This window comes from Phyllostomus hastatus, unplaced genomic scaffold (assembly GCF_019186645.2).
Source record: "Phyllostomus hastatus isolate PE091 unplaced genomic scaffold, TTU_PhHast_1.1 phas_contig_209, whole genome shotgun sequence".
Taxonomy (NCBI): domain Eukaryota; kingdom Metazoa; phylum Chordata; class Mammalia; order Chiroptera; family Phyllostomidae; genus Phyllostomus; species Phyllostomus hastatus.
This window is the reverse complement of record NW_025333735.1, coordinates 6,457,243-6,480,361: the sequence shown is the minus strand read 5'-3', so window position 1 is coordinate 6,480,361 and position 23,119 is coordinate 6,457,243. Positions and strand designations below refer to the sequence as shown.

Genomic DNA, 23,119 nt, shown 5'->3' with positions numbered 1-23,119 from the left:
AAGATCTATACCCTGAGATCAACTTTCACATAGTAGTAATTATATACAAAACAACATAATTAGATGATTCAATTACATTTAATTGAGTATCACCTTTACTTCTTACAAGACTTGGAATATTTGCACTTAAAATTTAAAGGTACATGTGAATTTTATACAAACCTGTCCTCTTTTTCTCTAAAACCTAACATACTAATACTCACTGACTAAATTCCCCTAAGCAGCAATATTTTTCTAAGTAGAGAAGTCAAATGAACACAACTTTTAAATATTTCTGACCAACAGGACTTCAACATTCAATGAAGCTAATGTAATTGGTGTAGTGATTATCTGAATGCCTTTGACGTCAAAGTCTTGCTCCAGAACTTCAAAATTCACTTCACTCTGATATATAAGTAGACATGCTTTTTCCTACTGTAATATAAACTATACATATTAAAATTTTACCCAAAAATTGAACACAAAAAGGAAAGTGCAAACATTGCCAAGGATTTTGATAAAATTTAATTTGTTTTGAAATATCTTATTATTCAGGAAATATATAAAACATAAGCTAACTGTGAATGTGGTTGGTGTATATTTTACTATTTGCATGACAAAAGACTGAAGTTTTGCTGTTGTGGGTTTACACTAGCAAGCGCATTTTTAAAAGGGAGAAGTATGTGTTACAATGAGAAAAGAAAAATGGAGCCAGAATGTGGAAAATCTACGTTTTAGCTTTAGTCCTCCTTTTGCCTATTACCTGTGTTCCTTATTTTTTCTTTTAAACTGAGAATAATATGTTACCCGCCTAATTTGTTGAGTATAAAAAATGTTGTAAACCAAATCTGCACAAACATATGAAACATAATTAGTTATTTAAATGTAGTTCCCTTAGGAGTCACGAACACCTTTACTCAATAAAGTTTTGTTATCCAACACATGGCTAATTCACTTTTCTTCATATTGTCAAATCCTTGGACTTTTCTTCTACTAGTGGAAAAGCAGAAAAGAGAGATGAAAACATTTCACTTTTCAAGTCAATGCCTTTATTATCATATATTGAACTACTCTGGTTGAGGGTTTTTAGGGCGACAGCATTGCATTCAACACTTGAAATCAAGCATTTGATGTCTTATTTGTACCTTCACTTTTAAATGGCATCAAGTGAATAATGGAAGTGAAGAATGCAACAAAAAATAACTTACTCCAGAAATGAACGTTCCCCAAAAGGAACTTGTTTGCAATTAGGCTTGTTATTATCATTCCAGTCTTCAGCATAGAGAGGGATCAAGGAAATTTATGACATGAATGAATGAATAGATGAATGAGTGTCTCTATCTTTACCAGAAAAAAATCTTCCTATATCTAATTATTTGCCATGTTGTCACTTTTACCAAAATTTTCCCTCTGTCCCCAAATAATTGTCTTCCCCAGGATATCTGAATTGTGATTTATTGCCAAATGTAGAACCTACAGTCATCTTTTAAATTGTTTGGAAAGTTCAGTAGTAACATATCTCTTCTACTTAATCCAGAGGTGAAATTTCCAGAAACACTTAAAGAAAACAGGGACAAGAATTAGAGACTTTAAAAAGGGGAGGGGGGGGGTGGCTATCCTTCCAAAAAAAAGTGATGTAAGTGGTAAGGAAGTTAAGAGACAATGCTGAACAAATAAGTTTGGGAAGAAAGCTAGCCTTTTACAGAGTACAAGGAAACAGAAAGATTGAAGTACTTTTGGCCAGCCTAATGAAGGGTTTTGAAATTGAGGGTCCTTAGAGGAAACCTGGAATTAGAACAAGTTAAAGAAGTAAAGAATGTTGGGAATGAATGGAGAGAGCTTGTTTGTCTAGAGTTGGTGCCTTAATAGAGAAAAGGCAGCCAGATGCAATGGCCACCGCTGATAAATTGGCATGTGTAAGAATGGGGGCAGGAAAGCACAGTGCTAATGACGGTTAGAGATTTTTTTTTTAAAGGAGAACATGAACTAATCCAAAGGAGTTACTTAAAATTACAGTTTGCTTCCCCCCTCCTTTCTTTCTCAGAATTGTTTAAAGAGAAGAGGGAGAGGAAAAGGAAAGGGGTAATTTATAGGATGTACCTTAGGAACTATTATTAGAAGAATAAAAAAGAGAACTACTGGCAAATGTAAGTGCATTAGAAATGCAGTAATTAAAAGGTTCTATAAGAAAATGTGAAAATCAGAGCTAACAGTCTTCTATTAACCTACTGTGACTTATAATTCACATTCCTCTTTTTTCTCCTAGCATAAATTTTCCTGTTCCTTGTGTAATACCTACATGCAAATTTTTTGTTGTGGGAACCCTATACATGTAGTAGTGTAGATGTTAATTTGTATTTGTATGTGCCTCTAGTTTGTCAGCTTTAATTTTCGGGCAGAATTTCTCTGTGTTTTGAAAAGTGCCCAGCAAGCTGCTCTGTTAGCAACTGATGTCTATTTTGGTAATATAGTAGTTATCAGTAAGTGATATGGAAAACAATGAAATGCATGACAACATTGAGGGAAAGGAAAAGACATGGGTAGATGTAAGTGGTGATAAAGTGTACTTATTCTGGGAATACTGAGATGATACATTACATGTGAGGAAGTAGGAAGTTAAGGATATATTTAGGAAATAAAGTGGGAATACAATCAATGTAAGGGATGTGATGAATCAGTTCTTAAGGAAATTAACCTGAAGGATGTTTATGCCATTAATGAACACATGAAAACACTTGTGTTTCTAAATCTTAAATTAAGATATGTTCATAATTTTGTGAGAAATCAATATCCATTAAAATACAGATGAGCAGGTTTGGCATGTTCTAAATGCTATTTACATTACCCCATTTTAAATGCTTCTAAATTGTGTCAGATAGGAACTAATGGGATCCCCACTTCTGAATGAGAAACAGCTTGCTCAGTCACACATGTGGTTAAGTGGCAGAGATTTCAAATGCTGGTTGAGTCCTGCCTGAGCCACGCACTGGTAACCACTATTCCCTCTCAGTCCAGGAGAACCATGAAGATAAAATGTAACTATTGTAGGTGAAATTTTTACAAAGAAACCAATAGCTACATTTAAGTACCTCATTGAAAAGGCAACACATCCTGAAGAAATAAGAAAGTTCTTTGCGTTCTCTACTCCAGAGCTGAAGATGGTCTCTCCTGGCCTTATTGCAGCATGCCAAATGCCACTCAAAAATAATGTCTCAAAGTAGATAGCTTATTACAAGCCAGTGTCTGAGACGTTGGTACAAATAGAGCAAAAAAAGAGAAACAGAACAACCAGATATTGCTATTTAGGTACCTCTTTCTTCTGCTGTATATTCATTATCAAGTATCTCTGGTTCCAGCTCAAATTAAATCTCATTAAATTATAGTTGAAGGTGCTTTTGTTTTTCTTTTTTGTATGAGATTTGAGAGGTGGTAATGATTTCTGAATTTTTAAAAGTTATCCCCAGTAGCTCTTGCACCTCATTTATTCCAAAGACAGCATAGAAAATAATTTAAGAACAAACGAAGTACTCCAGTACTTTAATCATTTAGCCAGGGATGAAGAGGAAGCATTTCAGAAGACAATAAATATGAAAGTGTTTTTCCTGATAACTAGAGGCATCATTTCCCGGTAATCCTTGATTAGTGGGGATGAAAGACACTGTGAGGCTAGGAAGAGAACACTTCACAATACTAACAAAAAATAGTTTAACTTTTTTTTAGCAATGTAAAATTTACCAAGTGCATAAGCACATAGCTTTCTTTTTTCTCATTTTTGTTTAATAATTTTTATTTATAATCTATAATTATACAAGATAGACATTTCTTATATACTGTAGTTTAGGCTCAAATTTTAGCTTACTGTAAAATAAAAGTTTTCAATTCTTTAATCTGCCTTACACTGTAACCTATAGAATCAGAAAAAACAAGAAGGAAACTTATGAAGCAAATGCATTGTATTTAAAGCACATGTATCTCTCTTGATCTATCTCCCTGAGTGGCAGGAGCTTTGTATTTTAGAAAAGTCATTTATCCTTTCTTAAGCATTGGCTTTCTCAATTGTAAGATGGGAACAACAATGATTCTCCTTAGGCATCAAATACCCCTGCAGTACACCCTTTGTCCTGTAGTTTCTAGGCTACCAGGGCTTGTATATTTCATCAGGGAACTTCTAAACAATCTGAGATGTTTTTCCCTCCCCTGCAAATTTGCCATCTATAGGGTGCTTGGCTAGTTTTGTAGTTGAAGTTTTAATAAACACTTGTGTGACATTGTTTACCTTGTAAAATGGCCAGAGACCAAAAGAAAGAGGACTGCTATGTTCATCAATGCAGAGAGGGGTATAAAAGCATGTCAGTATGTCAGAGGAAATCTTTTAATGGGTTCAGGTACTGCTTGGTTAAAGACAAAGGAAAATGCAATTCATTATATAATAATATAATACACAGTGATAAAATGAAGTTTAGGGATATTTGTTGTATATTTTGACTATTTTGTGGGGAGTTTTTCATCTTGATTTTGATTTCTAAATACCAATTGTAGGTGGACAGTATGCCTTTGTGAATATGTGTATAACATGTATACTAAATTATATACATTAGGAAGAAATAATTTATTAAATTTGAAAGCATAAGGTGCTAAATACTAAGAAGGCAAAATGGGTGAAGGAAACAAGTTATTTTAAAACTGTTAATCTATACTTTATAAAATGCCATTGAGGATGAACTAGAGAAATGATATGTTATTGTGTGAAGTATTCTCTAGTTGAATAGATGTACTATGCAAAAGTCAAGATATGTTATAGTTATTAAAACATATTATTGGATTTTTCTAGTAATTTTAAAGTATAATGGTTATTTTGGCTATTCTCTGTAATAATGAGCAAACTAATTTAAATTTGTACTTTAAATATTATTTATTTAAGAAATAATGTAGAATTACTAGGATTATTTCCATAAAATGATCTTTTCATTTTCTCCCACCCTTATTTTTTTCTCAAAAGTAATCATTTGCAAGGATAACATTTTTAAAAGAATTGAAAGAACCATACAGTAATTTAGTGAAAAAGACTTTAATAATTTAATATATAACATATTTTCTTATTTGACTGAAAAATAATGTGTCCTTTAATACTGTATATGTGTATGTAGCAAAGAGAAAATATGTATTTAGAAATACATGAAGCTAACAGATTATTTTATTGGGTTTTTTGCTTAATTTTAGGATCTTGATTTTAAATGGTGACTTTGGACACAAACGCACATCATCTTCATTTTACCAAAGACCGGAGATTAAGAAAGTAGGAGTGCTTTGCCAAAAGTTATATAACAAGAGCTAGGAAGAGTTACAGCCAGGCCTCAATATTCCTTGTCCAATACTTTTTGTGAGATAGACGCTATTGAAATGTTTACTAATCTATCTTAGAATTTAACTACTTTCATACTCTTTCTTTCCTTTTAACTGATAATATCAATTCTTTAAATTTATAATGATATCATTGGAGTAGACACATATCCATTGAGCTAAGGAATAAAATACTAAATTTTGCTTGAGAATAATAGAGGACTTTGGACCATATCCACAATTTAAATCATTAAAATAGAGTCACCATTTGTGGAGTTAGTGAAACATTTATCTGCAAAATGGCTAATGAATAATAGCTTGATTTATAGGTTCTATCTCAATCATTTCACTTTCCATTCATTCTTGCTCAAGGACACATGAGCTTCATCAGCATAGTGTTTGAAGTAGAATTCAGCTACTATAAAAATATTTTTAAATAAAAACATTTAAAAATTATGAAGATAATTTAATTCATGTACAAAATTCTAGCAATATAAGAAAGTTTCTTTTTTTAATTTAAAAATCCACTGAAACTGCTTTCCCAACTAACTTTTTTCCCCTTCTTTGTCATATCAATTTGTCACCCAATTTGTCATCTCAATTGATATCTTTCCAGTCTTTACAAAATGATTTAGATGCAGCTAAGTGTTATTAACTTGACCCAAATACACTAAAGAAAAACAGAAAACGAATATGAGAATGGTATATTTCTCATCCTGAGAAAGAGAATCTTACTGGACAAACGACAACCAGATGACAAGAAAAAAACTAAACAAACTGTCTAAGACAGCTCACCTACCATCACCCTTACTTGTTCACACTCTTATTATATCACCTTTATTTATTTTTCTTATAAATGCTTATAATAACCTGGCATACCACATATTGCTTATTTATTGTCTTTGTCTCCCCCTCACTAAATGGTAAATTCCATCAGAAAAAGAAATTCGATAGGCTTTTATTTTCTTAAATAATACCTGACACATACAGAAGTTTCTTAAGTATTTGTTAAATAAATAAACTGGAAATTGTTTGGGGAATATAATTTTATAACTAACTGAATAAAATTATATTTGTTGAAATGATATCTAAAATGTCTGAAGTGAGCTTGGCAATATTTCTATTGTAACTGAGTTTCACATTCTTTTTTAGGGCCATAATTCTGAATACCATTTCTTACAGTATATTATTTAAGTCATGGGAGTTATGGCAAAACTCATACAGGCTTTATGACTGACACTGTTTTGCATAAATCTTCAATTTGGATGTGATTTCTTATAATTGGCCAATTTCCCTGAAAAGCAAGTAAGTAAAATATATTGATTAATTGTGAACTGTAGTTAATTGGGTTTTTACTAAAATTTACTATACAGAATAAAGTATGCACTCAATAAATATTTGTCAAATATGTGAAGTCTAGTTAGTTAAAATAGACTTATTATTTTGTTTTAGTTTCTCAAATAAAAAGAAATTTTCAATTAAATATGTAGGAATAGCATTAGAATCCACCCAGCAGACAAGTAAGCTACTTTTAAAATATCTCAAATTCTTCTCATTCTTTTCTTCTTTTTTATCTTCCTTTTTTCCATCCTATTTATTTTTTTCCTTCCCTTTCTTCCCTGAACAATTTAGTCTTAAACCTGTTACGTGGGAACAAGTAAGGAGGCTTCCATGAGGGCTGTGGGATGGGAAGACTTCTCTGCCCAAAGAGCAGGGTGGAAATTCAAAGAGGGTGAGAAGGACACCTGTGTGGAGAGGCTAGCATGTTTAGCAGCCATAGGATATTGGTTTATACAAGGAGGTTGATCAAATAAGTAAACGTATTTTTTAAAAGATTTTATTTATTTATTTTTAGAGAGAGGGGAAGGGAGGGAGAGAGGGAGAGCAACATTAATGTGTGAGTGAAACATCTATTAGCTGCTTCTCATATGCACTTGGACCAGGGACCGAATTCCAAACCCAGGCCACATGCCCTTACTACAAATCGAACAGGCAACTTTGGGCTTTGCAGGGCTGTGCCTATCAACCTGAGTCACACCAGTCAGGTCTTGAATAAGTAAACATATTAAAGATAATTGGAAGACAAGGTTTTCATTTTTGGAGAAAATAGTTACAAATATAAAAAGAGATGAACTACAGTGAATTCTGTGGAATTGGTTGGGCATAAAAATCAGTGTGAACTCCTGATCAGATAGATAGATAGATAGATAGATAGATAGATAAACAGATAGATAGACATAGATGGACAGATTAATTTTTTCATACATATATTTCATTGGTTCCAGATCCTGAGAAGAATGACACACCCCCAAACAATGGACACACTTGCCTCCCAGATTTTGGTTTCTAAATACTATTCTCAACAAAACATCCCTAGAACTCCTTGGGGAAATAGCTGATTCCAGAGCTGAGGCATGAAATACAAAATGAGCCTAGAATATCTTATTGTACCAAAAGTATGAAAGTACTCAAACAATGCCAGGGCTGTGTCAAAGAAAGAAAAAGTCATGTAAAGGGGGAGTACACTGGCCATATCTGAGACTGTTTGAACATTAGAGTGAATAATGGTAAGAATAAATTATAAGCCACTGAATAAAATGGATATTCATGAGTCCATATTGACATAAATTAAGAAATAAGTTGAACATTAATGTACTTCTATACAATATACTTATAATAAGGGGAATAAAAGGATAATGTTACAGTGATCGCGAGATTAATATTAACATACCAAGTAATGTGCCAACAGAGAGGGTGCATTGGGATGAATACTGAATCATTGTATTTTCCTGCCAAAGAGAGACAACATGAATCTAATAATGAGTGAGGAGAACAAATCTAACACAAATAACATATTAAAAAGAACTAATTTGTAATCTTCAAAAATGTCAAATACATGAAAATCATGGGAAAACTGAGGAAATCTTTCAGATTGAAAGAAATTAAAGAGACATAATAACTTAATCCAATGCTTGATTCTAAATTAGATCCTTTTGCCATAAAGAACATTATTGAGACAAGTAGCAAAATTTGCATGCAGTCTGAAGATTATCTGGTAGTGATGTTCAATTTTCTGACTTTTATTGCTGTATTTCAGCTATAAAGAAAAATTTCCTTGTTTATAAGAAAGTTATTTTAAAGTATTCAGGAGTAATGGGTCATGATGTTAGAAAATTACACTCAAATAATTCATGAAAAATATCATTCTTACTGTAGTTGCAATATTTTTGTGACTTAAAATTGTTTCAAACTAAGAAAATAATTTTAAATTTTCAATTAAATATCTTCCATAAAATTTTGTCATAATACTAAAATAGTTTTCAGGTTAATTTATTTTTTAAAACTCTTATATTTAGTACATTTTTATAATACAATCTGTGGTATAGAATGCAGAGGTGTCTCCCCAACCCCCCTTTAAAAATTAAGTGGAATAATAATGAAAAAGAGTAACTATATTTCATGGGCATTGCAATGAAAACAAGACTTCTCAGAGGCTTTGTACTATGGTTGTAGTGGTGGTTTTCTGTTTTTTTGTTTTATATCAAAGACATTTTTATGTAATTTTATAAGAAGGAGCCAAATAGCTACAATAGGTATTAAAATATCAATGAATATTATCAAAACAGAAAATTATGATATTTCCCTAAGGACAAAAAGCTGGCAAAATTGGTATGTGCACAGGTAACATTTTATATTTACTTACATCAATATAATAAAATTATTTTCAAATAGCATGCCAAATAATAGATTACAATGTTTTTTGCCTGCATGAACTTGAAGTGAATTCCAGCAAGAATAGTCATGTATGAGGAGAATCCTAGAATTGGCTGCAGATATCACTGAGTCTATTTAATGTTATAGATGTCTTGGTGTGCCACAGACACAGCTAACACTAGAACAGCAAATAAATGCATGGAGTGAGGCTTGAATGTGCTATCAAGATGGATTTACCCAAAAGTATATTGATATACTCAGGGAAACTGGATAATTTTCTTTAAAATGAAATATGAACGTATGTAATTTCATTGATCAGTGTGTCTGTCCTTATGCCAGTACCAGACTGTTTTGATTTCAGTGGCCTTGTACAGTTCAATATTGGAAATTGTGATCCCTCCTACTTTGTGTTTCTTCCTCAAGATTGCTGAGGCTGTTCAGGGTCTTTTTTGTTTCCATACAGATTTTTGAAATATTTGTTCTAGATCTGTGAAGTATGCCATTGATATTTTCAGAGGAATTGCATTGAATCTATGGATTGCTTTGGATAGTATGGAAATTTTAATGATGTTAATTCTTCCAATTCATGAACACAATATATGCTTCCATTTATTTGTATCTTTCTTAATTTCTTTCTTCAGTGTTCTATAGTTTTCCCAGTATAGGTTTTTTACCTCCATGGTTAAATTCATTCCTAGGTACTTTATTTTCTTGTTGCTATAATGAATGGGAATTTTCCCTAGTTTCTCTTTCTGATACTTTATTGTTGATGTACACATATGCCATCAATTTCTGAATATTGACTTTGTATCCTGCTATTTTGCCAAAATCATTAATTAGGTCAAGTAGGTTTTCGGTGGAGACTATTGGGTTTCCTATGTATACTATCATGTTGTCTGCAAATAATGACAATTTTACTTCCTCCTTTTAAATTTGGATGCCTTTTATTTCTTTTTCTTGTCCAATTTCTATGGCTAGAATTTCCAGTACTATGTGGTGAAAGCAGACACCCTTGTCTTGTTCCTGATCTTAAGGGGGACGCTTTTAGTTTTTACCCATTAAGTATAATGTTGGCTATAGGTTTCTCAAATATGCATTTTATTATGTTGAGATATGCTCCCTCAATTCCCACTTTGCTGCATGTTTTTATCATAAATGGGTGCTGGATTTTATCAAATGCTTTTTCAGCATTGATTGATACGATCATGTTAATAGCAGCAGTATTTACAATAGCCAAGTGCTAGAAACAGCCTAAGTGCCCAGCAGTAAATGAATGGATAAAAAAACTGTGGCACATTTATACAATGGAATACTATGCAGCAGAAAAAAAGAAAGAACCCCTACCTTTTGCAACAGCATAGATGGAACTTGAGAATATTATGCTAGCTGAAATAAGCCAGGTGCTGAAAGACAAATACCATATAATCTCACTTACAAAATAAACTAACAAACAAAATAGAACCACAGGAATGGAAACATGGAACAGACTGACAATGACCAGAAGGGAGGGAGGAGTGGGATAATGATGGAAAGAAGGGGAAGGGACAAAGAACATGTATGGATGACCCACTGATATGGATAGCAGTGTGGGAATTGACAGTGGGGGAGGGAGGTAGGATGAGTGGAGGAGAGCAAAGGGGGAAACAAATCAGGACAACAGCAGAAAAATGATAAAAAATTATGAGTAAATAAATAATAAAATAGTTAAAAAAGAAAGTATGTAATTTCAGAAATTATGACATTGCTATATCAAACTTGGTAATGTGTAATTTAAATATTAATAATTTAGAATATTAAACTCATGTGGTAGAATAAATTAAATATTTTACTTGTATTTGTTCTCTAGTTGGTCAATCAAGAAATAATTTCTGTTATACCTGGCACTTAATATCTGGAAGATCATCATTATTATTCCTACAACTAGTAAAATATCACAGAAGTTGACCGTCTTTCCTAAAGGCAAAGAAAGTTTAAAGGATACTATCTTTTGAATATGTCTTTCCATTTGGGGGAATACTCTTTATTCTTTTAGTAAATTGAGTTGTGGTATGAAAGATTTGGAGTATAAGTAGAGAGGTTAAGCATATGAGAGCCAAGGTTATCTGAGATTTGCTGACCTTTCATCTAAAAGAATTGGCCTCATATCTAAATTCTGCCAACCCATAGGGAGTTTCTGCAGGTCAGGCATGTGGTGTGCTGACAGAGTCCAAGAAATAACAAGGCTTCATGAACTTTACAGAATCTTTCTTAATTTGTTAGAAAGTTAACTTTTCACAAATATTATGACTTGAAGAAATTTATAGTGCCCACTTAAGAAAACACCCAGAGTTCCATGTTACTAAGGACAAGGTAGATAAGTAACACATTACAGTGAGTTCAAAATACAATTCTGCTCAATACCTATGAAAATTTAGACAAATTATTTATTCCCTTTGTGTATGGTTTTCTTTATGTGCAAAATAAGGGTAATAACTCCCAAATCATAGGATTACATAAACATTAAATGATACAACACATGTAAATTGCTTAAAATAGTACCTGGGACACAGGAAACACTAATTCTTAGCTACTATTATACTTTTGGGGGATCAAGGAACAAAGAGCAAGCTAAAAAGCAAAAACAGAAGCTACATCAAGCAATCAGCAACTTCTTAGAATATATGTTGACTGATCACTCTTGGAATAAACATATTTATTATATGTAGCTGACATCACATTAAAGCATACAAGTATCTTTTTTTATCTATAAAAATGGAAATGATCTTAGCAGTATTCCTCACAACATTGTTACAAGAATTTAATTATAAAACAGCAATTTGCTCAGCACTGCTAATAAATACTCAAAGAAAACACTAGCTGGACAACTATTGCTAATTATTGTTATTATAATCATTATGATCTAATAAGATCAGATTTTGAGAAATACATTGAAGTCATAATTAAAATTCTATAGTAAGATAAGAACAGAAGAACTAACATTTCAAGTCTGTTTAAGAATGAATATGGTTTTTCCAGATGGAAAGGAGGGGAAGAACATTCATGGATTCCCCATGTGTTTTACCTAAACTTGACTTGTTTTCAAAGAGTCACTGGACCCACAATTATTCCACTGAGAAAATGCCTCTGAATTAACCATGTCTACATAAACTAATCAATCAAGAAGTAATTGAGCACCAAATCTGTGAAATATTCAGATAAAGTGTAAGACAGCCTCCCAGTTGGTTTTCCTATATCCACATTCTCCCTTCTTTAGCATACTTTCTATGAGGTTGACACACTAATATTCCTGAATGCAGTTTTCATCATCTATATACACCTGAGAACATAAAGTTGTTCTCAAAAGCCTGCTGTATCAAAGCCAAATGGTCCTGTGTAACTTTAAGGATGCTATAGTCTTGCAATTCAAAGTATCATACCAGCACCAACATCATCTTGGAATTTGTTAGAAATAGAAAATCTCATCACTCAATCCAAACCTACTAGAGTCTGCTGTTTAACAAGATCCCCAGGTATGCAAATTGAAGTTTGAGAAACACTCTTCTACAACATCCATTAATGTAAAGCAAATAAAATCACTAACCTCTAACACAACCTATAGTCCCATCAAGAAAAACTAAACTCTTTCATTAATATGTTTGCATCCAAAACAATTCCTTTGCTCATTTTCTTAACTCCACTAGACATACACTGTTTTTCCTTTCCCTTGTTAAGTCCCATAGCTTCCAACAAACTTGGACCATTTCAAGCCACGCTAACTTTGCCGAATACTTCTTGCATTGGGATCACTATTTTATTCTCACTTATTATTCATTCATGATTCATTGAATAATCATTTTCTGAATGTTTACAATTATTTATCCAGCTTTGTTGCATTGGCCAGAATGCAAACAAAAATGCAGAGTTTCCCTGACCTCATTAAGGTCACAATTAGGGCAATAATGGCTCAGTAAAATACCTGAAGTTCCACAGTCAAGAAGTGCAAATGGATAGATGTAGGCTGCAGGACCACATTGGATAAAGATTCATGATTTGTGCTTTGTTGTTGTTGCTGTTGTTCACACTACTTAAATACAGGAAGTGATATTAAAATATAACTTTTTGTGGCATGAAATAGATTAAACATTTCAACTGATAGGAGACAAACACAAGAGTGTGCTTTGATTGTTTCATGTCAATTTCACAATCACATAGTGTTTTTATAGAATAACAATATTCTTCATTCATTCAACAAATACCAGAATTTTCAAATAGCTCTTATTTTCCCTTTTCTGATTCTTTCAGTTTAGACATGGTAGGCACTAAATAAATACTTGTTGATTGAAGACAATCTTTGATCCCAAGCTGGTGACTAGGTTTACACACATGGAACAACCATTGCACAAATGCAGTCCTTTCCTGCTTCTGCCGCTATCTGTGACATAAGGAAAGGTTCATGAATTTGCAGTGACAGTTTAGTTTACCAGTAGTATCTTTTGGGTCAAATAGTTTCTCCAGGGTGCCATGGAAGTTTCTGTTTCTCTCTAGCTAATGTTTGTGTTCACCAGATACTTTGCTGGAACACAGCCAACCAAATGGAATTGGCTAGTAAAAGCATTTGTGGGTGAGCATTTTGGAAACAAGTTTCAAGACCATTTGCCAGCAAAATCTCAGCAGGTGGAATTTTAAACAATGTAAGTTAATGAAAAGATCTGACCAGGAGGGGCAGGAGAGATAAAATCATTAACAAAGTATTTCATATGCCATATTCTTGGAGAGTAAAAGTTAGCTTTTCCTGTTATTGCAAAACCAGCCATCAATTATTTATATAGAAACAGATGCTTCTGGTAGATACGCATTCTTCAAAAGATCTAATGCTCCCAGCAGCATTGGAGGACATTAAGGTTCCATGTTATGCAAAACCTTCCCTTGGCTCCTTCAATGTGATTCAAGAGTGAAATCACAGAAGAAAATGTCAAAACCAAACAAAGTAAAAATACTATTTCTAACATAAACCAGAACTCTAGGGAATCTTGTGACACACAAAAAGTGCACATTAGTTTGACTCAAGAATCAGCAATTCCCTCACATATATAGAGTCTTCTAATTAGTTACAACTTTATCTTACTCAACACTCTTGCTGAAGAGGAGCATTCCCACATGATGTACAATTTTCTCTTCAACTTTTAATTTCTGTGGGTACAGAGGAAAAAATCTGGACACTTAATTGAGTAATTACTATTTCTTAAGTGAAAATAGAGTTTAAGGATAGTGCCAAAATCTTCCTTTCTTCCAGAGCACCAATCTCACAGAGGTGCCGGCACTGTCTGGCAGCACTCCACTTCCAGGTAGAAGAGTTAAGTCAAGGCAGAAAGGGGAACCCATTCTTCTCCTCTAGTCATTCCCTGGCATCTACTGAGCCCTTGAAAGAATGCCAGTTAGGACCAATTTACATGTTTCCTTGGAGGTTTTAGACAACTCTTCACTAAGAACTATTTGGTTTTCTCATTTAGACAAGTCTCCTGAGTAGGATTTGCAAACTTGCTGCTGAATATGTTGTTTGCAGATCATGGCTAGATTTCTATACTGACATAAAACAGTGGTACTTGAAATATTCATTAAGAAGTGACTCATCTTAACTCTCAGATCTAAATTTGTGGGGTGGTTCTACTATATTTTCTATAACCTAGTACCAAAGCAACAGAAAATAGAGAGTTCATATGCAAACAGTTCATGGAATAAGCCTAGCCAAAGAGCTTGCTGCTTCATACCTTGTGGCATTGTTGACACACTTTGAATTGTTTGGAGCTTTTCTTCATACGCAGCTGGAATCCACCTCTCCGGACTTCTACCATTTGTCTTAGTTTTCTAAAACACTGCTGTCATCTTTATATAAGAATACTCTTAAAGCTCTAGGGCTTTCAAACTTCATAATGAATGAGAAATTAGCTTTTCAATAACCATATTTTGAACATAATCTGCTACTCCTAGGCTGGATTAGACTTAAAAAAGTACATAACACCTGCATTTTAAATAATCATTTTTATGTTTACTTCAATTTATGTTTGGTTGAATTTTGATTGAATACTCTATTTAGTCATCTGTGATACATAAGATGCAACCTAGAAATTGCTTATTAAAACATTATACTGGTAGACTCAACTATAGAAAGCATCTTTTAAACTGCCTACATTAGTGAAAACTTTATTAGACACTACCAAATGGTGACTGAAAAAATATGCTAACTATTACAGTTGGCCACTGGTGTAAAGATTTTCAACAGAGAACTACACACTTGAGGATAAAATGTTTACTATCTAAATACATATTTTAGCAGCCACAGAAATTGTTAGGAAGACCTCAAATTACTGCTTCTTAATTATGATTTAAATTTTTTTATTACATAGGGTTAATTAAAATATAGTTATTATTTACAAACTGCAGGCATTTTTGAAAATGTAATTCGAACACTTGAAATCAGACTCAAAGACACTAAATATTTTGTATATACCCACACAATTTCCCCTAGTCTTTTGAAAAATGCTAATGTGATCACTTGTCCAACAATGGACATGGCTAATATTCACCCAAGTGACATCAACAATTTAATCCATCATGACTTTACTTCTCATTAAAATGGTATTACTGAGGCTTCACTGAATTATCTTCATACTTGGTCCTCCATTTAAGTTAAATATGCTATAGTCATCTTCCTATATCAGGTTTTGCCCCGTCTTCACTTATTATCCTTCTTTCTCTTGCTGCTTTCCAGAAATAGAAAAAGCCTCTTTGATGTGTATTCAGACAAAAGGTAAATAATTCAGTAGGCTTGTTGAGGGTTGAGTTTGAATGTTGGAGGTTGTTTCTTCCCTTACTCCTTGGCTTGCCTATTGAGGTCAGATGACCCATAGTTGTGATTTGTTGGGGTGTGTTTGAATTGGAAAAAAAAACCTGATAGAGGAAAGGTGGCAGGAATAGCTAAAGAAAAAAATGAAGTAGGAAAGTCTAAAGACATATTCTTACCAAGTCTAATACTTGTCCAATAAATACAAGCCTCTCTGAAAATATTTGTATGTGTGGGTGGAGGCAACTTGCCCATTAAATTGTAAGAAGCTTTATCATATACATCAGAACTTGCTTGTAAATTTGACTACACAGTTTTGGCTCATAAAGAAATGAGAAGGAAATATCTGATTAAAGTGTACATTGCTGCTGAGGCAACTGAATGTTGCCATAGCGATTGAGATGAAATGTGCAAGAAGTGAGATAATTAAATCTAACCCCTTTAATAGTTTTAACAGCGCACTGCCAATAGAAAAAGTTATCTACAGTATTAAGATAAAACACATACCTCATGGAAAGTCTTCTTACTAATATTTTGTTGTATCCTTTCTAAATACATTGCTTTAGGTGCCTAATTTGAGTGTTCTCTTTTAATAATCAAATACAGTTTTGACCTTGGTCTGCAGCTGCCTAGAATTTCTGCTGGTTTATTGTATCATGGGAGTAGACATCTATAAAAAAATATCCATTTTTTTCCCTCTGGTTCTTAAGAAAAAAGTGTATTAAAGCCAAAGCTGTCATGTCTGAACTTGGAATTCGATAACATCTAGAACGTGCTGCCCTCTTCAGGAGCTGGTGCTTAAAAATATTTTGATTTTTTTTTAGCCATTTAGAAATTATAAATAAGAGTTGTAATATCAAATGTTGTATTAATAATTATTTAGGAATAGAAACCACATCCAATAAAGTATTTCTAAGTTTAACTTTTTACCATTAAGAATCTTTCATTTAAAAATCAATAAATATAAAAGTTTAAATAAATTAATGTTTATGATTAACTATAAAAAATAGTTTCTGTAAAAGAAACTATGCTTGTGGGGAGAATTCCTAAAATATTACAGAACTTCAGACTTCCATATTTACTATTCAAGGGTTTCAAGAGTAAAATATCTGAAAAATAAGATATTCTTTTTATGAAAATCTTAAGTAGTATACACTTAAATACTGATTTTATTCTCCAGCAAAAAGTCAGTAAATTTGTGAATATCAATATTTGTAGTATGAAATTTTCACTAGTTTTTATTTGCAAAAATATTATGTTTCTTGGAAATAATGATTTCAAATTACATTAACACATTATAATTTTTATTCAAAATACCTCACATGAAAATAATGTTGAAGGATCTGAAGTGTCATCACCAAAAAATTCAGGCAAATTCCTTCTCTGTGTATGTTACCTATTAAATTTCCTTCACTATCATCTAATTTTGTCAGAGGGAGATAAACTCAGTATGTTTTCCCCTAAAATAAGTTTATCATACTTAAAAATAAAGAAACAGAAAATGACAATTATTTAAAATCATTAACTATCAATGTAAAAGAAAAACATATTTTCTTAATCTTGACATGTTTATATCAGAACTATTAAGCTTATTTCATACTAATTATTAGTTATGAAAATAAAATACTGATTTAAAATTTAAAAAACAATAAAGTCAATAACAAGTACCATTTAAAAATACAATTCTGTTTTAATTCTCATGTGATACAATTAAAACTTTGTTTATAATAAACAGAAAATAATAAGAAAAATGAATGTTTATTTATTATCACTTATTTATTGTGGAAAAGTAGGAGCTCAGACCCCTAATTTTGTTTCTCAACTTTTGCATCAGATTTTTAGTTCAAGATTCTAAACAGGAAATTAACTTACATATAAATGGATGTACTAAATAGACTGCCCCTCAATTTCCACTTAGAGTTTTACATACTACCCAGCTGTCCATGTGTATCAATATAAAACCCAACAGAGCTAAAGGGGAGAAGGAAAAAAAGCTATTGACAATATTTTCTGCATCCTATAATATCTGTTTTATGGAGAATAACATGTTTTATTATTGACTTTCAAAGTAGTTATCACAAAAATAGCTTAATTCTAAAGTAGCTCTTTTCAAAGTCATGTAATACACATTCATATCTTCTTAGATCACTAATTTGTGTTTTCTGCAATAGATTTACTTCATTTTTGTTTTACTGCTGATGCATTACATTTGGCAGTTAGAATTCCTGTGGATGGAGGTATAATAAATAATATTTTCCTTGCTTTCCAGGGTATTTATGGCACAATGATAAATTTCATCCTTTCCAGAATGGTAAGTAAAGAGCTCTTTCTATATTTGATAGTACTGAACACAAATGAGAAAAGAAGTGAATTGTTATAATAGAAGTGGAGTATCACTGTTATATGTGTTGAGTGATCTGATAATTATAAGGTAGCTTATACTCTTAAAATAAATAGATGCTGCATTCAAATTCTATAATTCAAAATTCTCAATAAGTATGCTAGAGGTTCTTCAGAGGGAATATAAGGTTTTGCTTTCACTGGTGGATTGCAGTTGGACATAATATATTCAACATTTTGTTGTCTGGGATAATTTATTTTAAAATATACACAGATATAGAAATAAATGTGGTTTACATTCTATGAGCAGAAAGAAAAACCATGCCTGTGATACATATTGAGAGTGAGTGAGTAAACAAGAATCTTTTGGAATTTTTACTGTTACATAAAAACTGATTGTAATTTATATTTGACCAGGACTTTGCAGCATATGTGAACTTAAGAACATATATCATAACTTCTAAGCAAGTTAGCTACTGTATGATTTTGCGTAAATACACAATTTTGTTGCCTTTCTGCTTTGTGACTTACAAAGGTAATATTTAATTTTGGTTTTTAACCATCATGTATTTACAATTCAAATAACAATAAAAATTAATCTTATTGAGTGGAAAAAGTCAATGCAAAATGATACTGCTCAGTAAGTGCTCCATGAAGGCCCCCCAACTGCCAGTGGTTCTTAAGAGATATTCTATATATAAAAAAGGAATTTCTCACTATAGGAAAATAAGTCACTTTGAAGTAATCCAATCATCAAAAGTGCTATGTTAAGTGAAAAAGCAGGGCACCAAATACAGATATTACAATGTTATTTGTATATGTGCTTGTGTATTGAGGGGAGAGAGTACGGGAATCATATTGAAGGGTTAGGAACAGTAGGAATATGGGTAGTTTAATAGTCTTAATTCCTTATTCCCTATGAATGTCCTATACTAAGTATGTATTAGTCTTCTAATCAAAACAAAAGCATTTTTTTTGAGTAATAGGCTATTTGGAACAGTATATTTATTATTAATGAACTACATACTATATTTTGCCAAATATAATGTGCATCCTTGTTTTTGGCCCAAAATTTTAGGAAAAAATCTTTTGTTTTAATTTTTTATTTATTTATACTTAGATCTTTATTTTTTGTATTATAAAGAAATCTTAGCATTTATTTTTTAACATATTATGGTACAAGAAATTTTATGTAACAAATAATTACCAAACACACGAATAGACACAAGGTATTTCAGGTACTACCCACGTATGATGTGTATCTTTATTTTACCTCAAAAATTTGAAAAGTGCATGTTATCCATGGCCACATACGGGTATAAACAAAATTATGGAAATAGATCTTTGTACCAATTTCATAATTAAAATGACCTTTTACACTTTTTAAAAAAATTCTAATCCCAGAAGAAACTAAAACTATAAAATAAAAATTAATTGAATTTAAAAAATGAAAGATTTAAAGTAAAGCTAAAGTTATTGCTTTAATTAATTTTACTCCTCTGTGAAAGTACTGCATAATTTTCAGGCATACATGTGAAAAAATTTAAAAACTAAAATAAAAAGATCTGTAATTTTGTTATTTTATGAACTTTTTTCAGAAGAACAAAAAGGTCTAGCTAAAAATAGCCAAAAACATGAAAGTAAAACTTTTAAAATAAACCCATATTTTAAATTAGTAGATTAAACTACTTAATAATAACAAAACTTTAATCTAAATTCTACTGTATTATTTATTCATCTATAACCAATTATCATCTCTGTAACTGTGATGTACAGAATTATTTTAAGAATCAAAAAGAAATTAAAAGACTTCAAAAGAAATTAAAAGACAGTGGACAACTAGCTAAGTATAAAGAAATGTTAGCACAATAATTGCTTTTAGCCTAAAATAATGTTAACAAGTCATTAGGTAATATTAATAAACCAAAAAGTTAATAGTAAACATAAATAGTGCAATCAATAGAATATTTCTGAGATTAAAGATTTCTTCTCCAGCTCTGGCTGGTGTGGCTCAGTGGATTGAGTGCAGGTTGAGAACCAAAGGGTCGTCAGTTTGATTGCCAGTCAGGGCACATGCCTGGGTTGAGGGCCAGATCCCCATTAGGGGGCACACAAGAGGCAACCACATATTGATATTTCTCTCCCTCTCTTTCTCCTTCCCTTTCCCTCTCTCTAAAATATAAATAATAGAATCTTTTAAAAATTTTTAAAAGATTTAAAAGAGTAACAAATTATAGGGTGAAAATTTACCATAAAAGTATAAATTGTATTTATATCTCATGGGTACAGCAACTTTATCTGGAAACAAGCTGACAACTTTAGAAGAAACCAGGGGCAGGGAGAGGCACCTTTCTATATCTGATAGTACTGAACACAAACGAGAGAACGTGTACCATTATAATAAAAGTGGAGTATCTCATACAATTCACAGTATTGCTTCCCAAAACCTCATTTCCACAACTACTTAGTTGTCTGATTGTCTAGTTCATCAACTAAAAGGGATTTTATGTTGCCAAGGTGCTAATCTGATACATGGGACAATCAAAATTCATAATTTTATTTTTTGTATCTACTCTATAGCATCTTTAGTACAAGTAACATATTGTGACATTTTTTAAAAAAATAAACAAAATGGACCTCCTCTCCATAACCAAGAACAAGGACAATATAACAAATTATTGGATAAATAAAACATCTGCTTGTTCAAACTTTTTATTTTTATTTGTAAATGTGCAAATTTTAGCACACATCCTAAGTTCTGAATTACTAAGTAAACTGAATTGAAATGTAGATATACATTTTGATGGCATATATCTGTTAAAGCTGAACTTTAAAGCAGTTAAGTTTTCAGCATTACCAAGTTTTTAAAATAGATTAATAATAAATGCCAACTACTTAAATGAAGCTAATTTCTCAATGTAATTAATCTGTATTTCAACAGAATAGATCTTTCCTTCTATTCCCAATCCTGGCTGTATTTAATAAGCAAAGATTGAAAGCATATTTCTGTGAACAGTCACAGTATCTAGTCAATCAACAACAAAACATACTTTAATTCTGAAAACATTAACAAAAATGTGTATACTTAGTTCACTAATGACAAAAATTCCATATTGAAGTTAACTGTAGCCTACAGTCATTTTGCCATTTACTTTTAAAATTCCACAATATTTTCCAACATACCCAATGCCAATTTTTAGGTCAGATGATAATAATATTGCAGCATAATTAATTGCCCAACAAATTGATTACTTTTAAAAGTTTGAATAAAGCAAAGATAAAAACAGTGCTCTCCTTTTCCTTCAATTAAAATTGCATGCATTTGTTCTTGAAGATTATAGATCTCTTTTGGGATTTCCATTTTCAAACAAACTTTTTGGTTCATTTCACAAGAATAATATTCATTTTAATTAGCAAAAAACAATTGATGGGCTTTTTACAAGAGGGAGTTCACTCCATGCACTGATTAGTGACACTAGATTATCCCATTAAAATAAAATAAAAAATAAAATAAAATAAATATAAAGCCCTGCTTTGAAAGCAGTTAGTTGAATATGTGTTCTGTTAGTAGCCATTGCTTTGAAGACAGGATGTCTTTCTTGATGAATGGTTAATTGATTTTGTTTTAACCTCCAAACTGAGCAATGTCCAAAGGTGGCTTCTGAACTGATTTATTACTGTTTTATATCAGTTCAAATATACAAATTAAAATGATGAAATAAATTTCTGGTGTGCCATGCCAGAATTGTTTTACATATTTTATAAAGTTAAAATACTTGTTTCCCATTTTTAAATGAAAAATTTTTTTAGTATTTAATAGCTAAAAATGAAATTGCTAATACATAATAAGAAATAACAAATCATACATATCTGATTCCCCTGTGATCTTTCAAGCTCTCTGTATGCCCTTCTAAAATTCCTTAACCCTCTTTAATCAAAACTAAACATGATTCTAAATTTTCTCTATCCCTTTCTTGTCCTTGTAATTTCATATCATGTATTTGAATTCCCTAAAAATACTATTCTTTGGTTTACATGTTTGCACTTATATGTAAATACAAATATATGTATTTGGCACTTTTCTGTTCAAAATTAAGTTCCTAAGTTTCAACCATTTGAAACACATAAAAATAATTCATTAATTTATACTGTTTTATAGTATTCCATTCTATACCATAATTTGTCTTCTTCAATACTGATGGATATTTGGGTTGCTTCTAGTGTTTTTGTTTTAGGATTTTACACATTATACAGCATGCTGCTATGAACATTTTAAACATGTATAAGTGGATACATATACAAATTTCTCTAGGGCAAGCGGCTCTTAATCCAGAATGATTTTGCTCCCAGAGAATACTTGTAAATATGTGGAAACATTTTTGGTTTCATAATTTGGGGAATGTTACTGGTTTCTTGTAAGTAGAGGCCAGGGAGGCTCTAAGCATCCTATAAGACAGAGGACAGCCCCCACAACAAAGGATTATCTGAACTAAAATGTCAGTCGTGCAATGTTGAGAAACTGCTCTAGTTTATTAGATAATTCCTAACTGTTGCACACAGCATCAATTTTATACCCTTCCCAGAAGTGTATAGATAAATTTTCCAATAGTGCTGCATTCTTGTTAGCACTTAATATTGTCAGATACTTTGAGTATTTTTTATCCATTTTGTGAATGTGAAATAAAAACTCCTTATAGTTTCTATCATAATCTGTCCCGGTCATTTTAAACCTGGAATTACGGCCCTGGCTGGTGTGGCTCAGCAGATTGAGCTCTGGCCTGTGAACTGAAAGGTCACCCATTCCATTCCCAATCAAGGCAGATGCCTGGGTGGCAGGCCAGGTCCCTAGTTGGGGGCACACCAGAATCAATAGATTGATGTTTCTCTGCTCATCAGTGCTTTTCTCCCTTTTTTCTCCCTCCATTC

The 23,119-nt window shown here is 31.9% G+C and overlaps 1 protein-coding gene across 1 annotated transcript in view; it reads left to right on the top strand.

The window, feature by feature from the left end:
• ADGRL2 (adhesion G protein-coupled receptor L2) overlaps nucleotides 1-23,119 on the top strand; it is a 264,537-nt gene that overhangs the window by 32,198 nt on the left and 209,220 nt on the right. Inside the window, exon 2 of the mRNA XM_045835271.1 lies at nucleotides 18,123-18,164. The gene's annotated coding sequence lies outside the window, so the exon portion shown is untranslated. The remainder of the gene's footprint in view (nucleotides 1-18,122; nucleotides 18,165-23,119) is intronic.